At 35.2% G+C, this 7,662-nt stretch overlaps 1 pseudogene across 1 annotated transcript; it reads left to right on the forward strand.

Moving 5' to 3' along the window:
- Positions 1 to 729: 729 nt before the first annotated feature.
- On the forward strand, positions 730 to 3,427 carry LOC103343967 (uncharacterized; annotated as a pseudogene). Its single transcript, XR_016122780.1, has 2 exons — positions 730 to 934; positions 1,561 to 3,427. The product of XR_016122780.1 is annotated as an uncharacterized LOC103343967 (transcript).
- The last annotated feature ends 4,235 nt before the right edge of the window (positions 3,428 to 7,662 follow it).

The raw sequence follows: 7,662 nt of genomic DNA on the forward strand, positions 1-7,662 counted from the left end.
GCAAAGCGAGAAGAGTCCTTCTTTGGTACTAGAATCATTCCTGAGAAAGTGAGAGTTTCAACTAAGGGACAGACTTCTTTTTTTCTGGAAAACAAACAGCCATCGAAGAAGAAGAAAGATACGATTCAATTCGATTCGCTCAGGCGTCAAGCTCTCTCTTTGATTGATTGATTTCTCATTACACTTGTACATATAATGATCTTGCAATTTCTGTTGCTGTTGTTGTTGGTCTTCCTCGGTGTTCCTCTGTGTTTTAAGGGGGGTGGGATAAGGAGGGGGAATGGGTTGCGAGAGAGAGGGAGAGATAGAGCGAAAGATAGGGATTTTGAATTTGATTTTTTATTTTAAAGTTTATTTTTTATTTTCAGTTTTTTTCTTCGAACTCGAAAGGATGCTTTTACCTCTCATGTTGACGGACAAATTGATAGATTTGGACGGCAGGACCTAATTGCAACTGTTTGTCCAGTTAAAGGATGTAATTGTCACACAAAAAAGTTCACATACCAAATTGCAAATGGGGGCCAAGTTCAGGGACGTCTACAATAAATAACCCTTTTTCATATATAGCAGTTCCATTTGTTTTTTTTTTTTCGACTTCAACTATAAGCTGCTTTGGTCAAAGCAACAGCTGGAGCCAAGGCAGCAATACTGCATCGCGCCCTTTTCTAACGGTCTGGTAACTGCCACTATGACCCGATGCATTTATATATATACGCAGGCCATCAAACAAACACTTCATAGGCAAAAAAGAAAAGGAAAAAAAAAAAAGTTTGTGTTGTTCAGAGAGAGAGCGAAAGAGAAATTGAAGGATGAGGAAGAGAGCAGCGTTGTTGCTGGTGCTATGGCTGGCTATGTCGGTGGGGACTTGGGGTGAGGATCAGAACGCCGAAAACAATGATTCATGGACTGGCTGGGCCCGTGACAAGCTCACAGAGTAATTTCTTCATCTTTTCTTTTTCTTATTTACTTTCAAGTTTCTTCCTTTTTTGTGTGTGCATATAATGAAATTGAACCATCCCCTCCTTTGATTTCCGTTCTAAATTAAACAACCATGCATTTTCATGCATGGGAAAATTTTTAACAATCAAGCTACTGGGTCTGGTACATTGTCAATATTTTTGTTAGTTGCCAATTCTGTGCTGATGTAATAACAATTGACATGGACCGAATATCAACAACGTACCAGCTACGGTAGATTGGTACACGTACCAACCAAACCAATCACTTTTAACCAATTTATGTTTCCTTTCTAATATACTCTGAATAAATTTAGGTTTTAGCCACACAAAAATTTTCACTTTCGGAAAAAGCCAAACTTTTTTCGAAAAAGACTAAAAAACCTCTCAACTTCAAACCAAAGACATGCAAACGTAAAGGATTCCTTAGAAAATCCAAAAATAAATAAGGGTAATTTTGTCAATTTTGGCTTTTTTTAAAAAATTTCTCTCACCTTTGGTCTTTTCCAAAGTTTCTTGGATTTTATAGTTGATGAAAATAATGGTTGTTTTACTTTGTCTTGTGAATGCTTATTGATCATTAACGTTGTGTTGGGTTCTTTAGGGGAGTTGGACTCAAAGGTGGGGAAGCAGGCTCTCAAATCACTGAAAGAGCGAACAAAGCACTTCGTTCAAAAGTTTTAGAAGGAGCTATATACTCTCTTGAAAAACATCAAACAGCCAAAGCTGAAGAGCTGATGAAAGGAGCTATGGAGTATCTTTATCATGATAACACAATAAAAGATAAAGCAGCCAAACTTGAGGAGTTCATGAAAGAAGCTGTCAAGTATCTTGAGCAAGATATGGTAGAAAAAGCGAGAAAACGTGGTGAAAGGCGCTGTGATGTATCTTAAAGGCGATGACGAAGACAACGATGAAGAGAAGGGGAAAAGAGCGAAATATCTTGAAAAGGATGAAAAGGAGAAAGTAGCAGAGGAGTAAATAAAGCAACCCTTGTTGATTCGTTTCTGGAAGGAGCTTTAGCCTATCTTGAACAACACCAAGTGGCGAAAGCTATAGATATTATGCAGGGAATTGTATCTGTATGTTGCTCAATCTGACGAAATAAAAGATAAAGCAGCCGCTGCTGAAGAGATGATCCAAGGAGCTTTGACGTATCTTCAAGAGGACAAACTAGAGAAAGGTACGGAGATGATCCGTGAAGTGCGAAGTATCTTGAAAACGACGAGGATTACAAAGCAGCAATTGGCAAGGGGAAAGGAGCGAAGTATCTTGAAAAAGGTAATGCAGAAAAAGGAATATTAAAAGCACATTTTGTTGAAGAGGTTCTAAAGGGAGCTATGTCCTATCTTCAAGCAAATCATTTGGTCAAAGCTAAAGACGTAATTCAAGGAGTGCAACAGTTTATTGCTCAGGATAATACATTAAAAGATAAACGTGCCACAGCTGAACAATTGCTCAATGGAGCTTTTGGCTATCTTGAACAAGAGAAATCAGGGAAAGCGCAAAAAATAATCCAAGAAGCTATAGAGTATCTTGAAAATGACAAGGATGTCAAAGAAGCAAATAAAGTCTTTAAAGAAGCAGAAGCCAAGAAGCTAAGTTGAGAGGAGTGAAGTATCTTGAAAAGGATGAAAAGGAGAAAGTAGCAGCAGGAGTAAATAAAGCAACCCTTGTTGATTCGTTTCTGGAAGGAGCTTTAGCCTATCTTGAACAACACCAAGTGGCGAAAGCTATAGATATTATGCAGGGAATTGTACTGTATGTTGCTCAATCTGACGAAATAAAGATAAAGCAGCCGCTGCTGAAGAGATGATCCAAGGAGCTTTGAAGTATCTTCAAGAGGACAAACTAGAGAAAGGTACGGAGATGATCCGTGAAGCTGCGAAGTATCTTGAAAATGACGAGGATTACAAAGCAGCAATTGGCAAGGGGAAAGGAGCGAAGTATCTTGAAAAAGGTAATGCAGAAAAAGGAATATTAAAAGCACATTTTGTTGAAGAGGTTCTAAAGGGAGCTATGTCCTATCTTCAAGCAAATCATTTGGTCAAAGCTAAAGACGTTATTCAAGGAGTGCAACAGTTTATTGCTCAGGATAATACATTAAAAGATAAACGTGCCACAGCTGAACAATTGCTCAATGGAGCTTTTGGCTATCTTGAACAAGAGAAATCAGGGAAAGCGCAAAAAATAATCCAGAAGCTATAGAGTATCTTGAAAACGACGAGGATGTCAAAGAAGCAAATAAAGTCTTTAAAGAAGCAGAAGCCAAGGAAGCTAAGTTGAGAGGAGTGAAGTATCTTGAAAAGGATGAAAAGGAGAAAGTAGCAGCAGGAGTAAATAAAGCAACCCTTGTTGATTCGTTTTGGAAGGAGCTTTAGCCTACCTTGAACAACACCAAGTGGCGAAAGCTATAGATATTATGCAGGGAATTGTACTGTATGTTGCTCAATCTGACGAAATAAAAGATAAAGCAGAAGAGATGATCCAAGGAGCTTTGACGTATCTTCAAGAGGACAAACTAGAGAAAGGTACGGAGATGATCCGTGAAGCTGCGAAGTATCTTGAAAATGACGAGGATTACAAAGCAGCAATTGGCAAGGGAAAGGGCGAAGTATCTTGAAAAGGTAATGCAGAAAAGGAATATTAAAAGCACATTTTGTTGAAGAGGTTCTAAAGGGAGCTATGTCCTATCTTCAAGCAAATCATTTGGTCAAAGCTAAAGACGTAATTCAAGGAGTGCAACAGTTTATTGCTCAGATAATACATTAAAAGATAAACGTGCCACAGCTGAACAATTGCTCAATGGAGCTTTTGGCTATCTTGAACAAGAGAAATCAGGGAAAGCGCAAAAAATAATCCAGAAGCTATAGAGTATCTTGAAAACGACGAGGATGTCAAAGAAGCAAATAAAGTCTTTAAAGAAGCAGAAGCTAAAGAAGCTAAGTTGAGAGGAGTGAAGTATCTTGAAAATGATGAAAAGGAGAAAGTAGCAGCGGAGTAAATAAAGCAAACCTTGTTGATTCGTTTTGGAAGGAGCTTTAGCCTATCTTGAACAACACCAAGTGGCGAAAGCTATAGATATTATGCAGGGAATTGTATCTGTATGTTGCTCAATCTGACGAAATAAAAGATAAAGCAGCCGCTGCTGAAGAGATGATCCAAGGAGCTTTGACGTATCTTCAAGAGGACAAACTAGAGAAAGGTACGGAGATGATCCGTGAAGTGCAAGTATCTTGAAAATGACGAGGATTACAAAGCAGCAATTGGCAAGGGAAAAGGAGCGAAGTATCTTGAAAAAGGTAATGCAGAAAAAGGAATATTAAAAGCACATTTTGTTGAAGAGGTTCTAAAGGGAGCTATGTCCTATCTTCAAGCAAATCATTTGGTCAAAGCTAAAGACGTAATTCAAGGAGTGCAACAGTTTATTGCTCAGGATAATACATTAAAAGATAAACGTGCCACAGCTGTACAATTGCTCAGTGGAGCTTTTGGCTATCTTGAACAAGAGAAATCAGGGAAAGCGCAAAAAATAATCCAAGAAGCCATAGAGTATCTTCAAAACGATGAGGATGTCAAAGCAGCAAATAAAGTCTTTAAAGAAGCAGAAGCTAAGGCAGCTAAGGCGACAGGAAGGAAGCATTCTAAAACAAACAATGGAGCTAAACATGATGGTTCAGAGCTCTAAAGTACTTACAGCTACCTGATTGCATGTTAGCCCCATGAAGCCATGTGTGATCAGTTTATGTTATTTCTTGTTTTCACATATTGTGCCCTTTAAGGCATTATTTTCCCATATTTTGGATCTTGTATTGTTCTTTTGTTCCTTGAAAAGGAGCTGCAGGAGCAAAAGCGGTATTTAGGTTTCCTTTTTTATTTTCCCGTATTTTTCTCTGTTTTGTTGAACGGGAATTTTTTGTATTTGTAATGAGTATATTCATAGCTCGAATAAAGTGATTGTGATGTGTTTATATCCAAATCATATTGAACATGCATCTGAGCCTGCAATATTCAAATTATTTAGGCTTACGGTTAAGTTTTGCAGTACTTAGGCTTACGGTTAAGTTTTGCAGTACCTGCTTCTACTTTTTGTTTACAATTTTCCTGCTGTCCCCCGAGTCCTTCAAATTCATGTCAATTAGAACAATAAGAAAGACTTTGAATCAGAGTTGCATTTTGACTTCAAAAAGATTGTATTGTATGTTCAGATATTCTGAAATGAGTGACAAAATGTAAGTACCTGTGACCGCTTGGTTGTTTCACTCATGAGATTCATTTCTGAAATTCATTTTAAGTTTCAGTTTTTGGGTCACTCGTTGAGCAATGTAATGGTTTTTTCTTAGATTACATTATAATCTAGGATCTATTGTTTCCAATGGCATTTGAACCTAGTTAAAATTCCACTCTACCCTTGTACTTGCAATACGGCTTCAATCAGAACTCATGATGATTTTCAAATACTAGTTAAAATTTTAAAACAAAGTTGTGAATTTCCTCAACAACAAAAAATGTTGGGAAAGTTTTTGTGAATCTTATAATACTTGTAATAACTTGACGGTTTATAACTTCTTGTCCAAGGAAACAAAAGTGCACTGCACAGAAACTTGTCCACTTCAATATTCGAGACGAGAAACATCACCATGAAATTAAGAGCTAATTGGTAAACAATGCTTCGTAAATCTGATTTGTTGCTCATGTGACTCTTTTTATGGTGTTTTCGACTTGTTCACTCTCATCTCTCTTCCATGGCTTTTCTCTTTTCCTTTCTTTCTCTTGTTCTCTCTTCTATTTCATGTGCAAAATGAGAAGTGCACTCTTGTTTCTCAATAAAAATTTATGCGTGACTGTGGAAAATGTGATTGTGATTCGCACAATGTACCATAAATACTCGTATTGTACACATATGTAGGTATTTTTCATGTTTAATACATTTATTTTTTACAAAATTTTAAATAATACATACAAAATTTATGTATTATACACATAATACTCATATATTATTGAATAAAAATTAAAATATTTAAATACAAATTATTCACTAAGTAAATAATAATTAAAACGTAACTACTAATTAATGTAATTAAAAAAGAGAAATTCAGATTATGCTGTTTACATAGTATAGCCGCGCGGCTGTAGTGTTGAAATATTCTGTATAGCCACCCGGCTATACTATTTTTGCAAAAACACACTCTTTGCGCTGGGCAGGTGATTCTATTTTTTAATATAAATAGTATAGCCGCCCGGCTATACGCTTTGCACAAATACTGCTATTTATTTATTTTTTTATTTTTTTAATAATCGTTTTTCTCCAATTTTTGTTTGGTAGTTTAGAGCATTATCCATTACTATTAGGTCATTACTCATATCTCTATTGTCCCTTTTTGTGTTTTTTACTTTTTAGAGTTTTTACCCGTATAAATAATTTAGCATTTTCACATTTAATACTCATATTGTACATATATGGACGTATTTTTCATATTTAATACACTTGATTTTTACAAAATTTTCAATATTACACACAAAATTTATTTATTTTATACGTATAGCCGCACAGCTATATAAGCGCTGCAGGTCCTTCTTTTGTTTTTTTTAATAACGTTACAATATGGGGGTTGCCAAGCACTATTTAAACATATAAACACACCCAAAATCCATCATTTCCATTTATAAACACACCCAAAAAATTGATTTTGGGTGTGTTTCTATGTTTAAATAGTGCTTGATACATGTCTAGAATTGGGTTTATTTATAAATTTGTATTTTTTTTATGTGTAAAATAATTATTTTTCTCATATTTTTGTTTATCAATAAGAGTAGTTTAAAGCATTATACATTACTATTAGGCCATTATCTGAGTCTCTATTGCCCCCTTTTGAGTTTTTACTTTTCTAGAGTTATTACATGTATAAAGAATTTAGCATTTTCTCATTTAAACTCATATTGTACATGCACGTAAGTATTTTTCATGTTTATACACTTGTTTTTTACAAAATTCACATATTATACACATAATACTCACATATTATTGAAATAAAATAAATTTTAATAAAATATTAAATACTAATTATTCACTAAGTAAATAATAATTAAAGTAATTAAAAAAGAGAGATTGGCGGCTATACGTTTAAAAAATTCTATTTATAAAGTATAGCCACGTGGCTATACGTTTTCTACAAAAACATCCACTCAGCGTGGGGCGGGTCTTTTTTATTGTTTTGTAAATAGCTATACTCTAGTTTTGTTTAATAAAAATGAGTATAGCCGTGGAGCTATACTCTTTTCACAAAAACACATGCTAAGCGCTGGGCGGGTCCTGTTTTTTTTTTTTTCATATATAGCAGTTCCATTTGTTTTTTTTCCAACTTCATCGATAAGTGTGACTTGTTACCATTCCACTGCCACGTCATTTTCCGTTCCAAGGAGTAGTTTTTCTTTCTTCATTTTCCTTAATTTTGTTTATTATGTAATGGGCCTTGATATTGGCTTAGCCCACGTCTGAGGGGCATGTTGCTTACTGCATCTGTTTATGTAGTTTTGCTTTTTTTTTTAACCTGTGATTGTATTTAGGCCGCGAATCTTTTAACTAAATTTTGCTCTTGTTCTTAATCGTCATGTTTGGGTTGTAGGTTGACTATTCTCCTTATTTGTTGTACACATTTTATAATATTAATAAAATATCTTTTATTTCACCACCCTTAAAAAATAA

This window comes from Prunus mume, linkage group LG8 (assembly GCF_029339155.1).
Source record: "Prunus mume cultivar Tortuosa linkage group LG8, ASM2933915v1, whole genome shotgun sequence".
Classification (NCBI taxonomy): Eukaryota; Viridiplantae; Streptophyta; class Magnoliopsida; order Rosales; family Rosaceae; genus Prunus; species Prunus mume.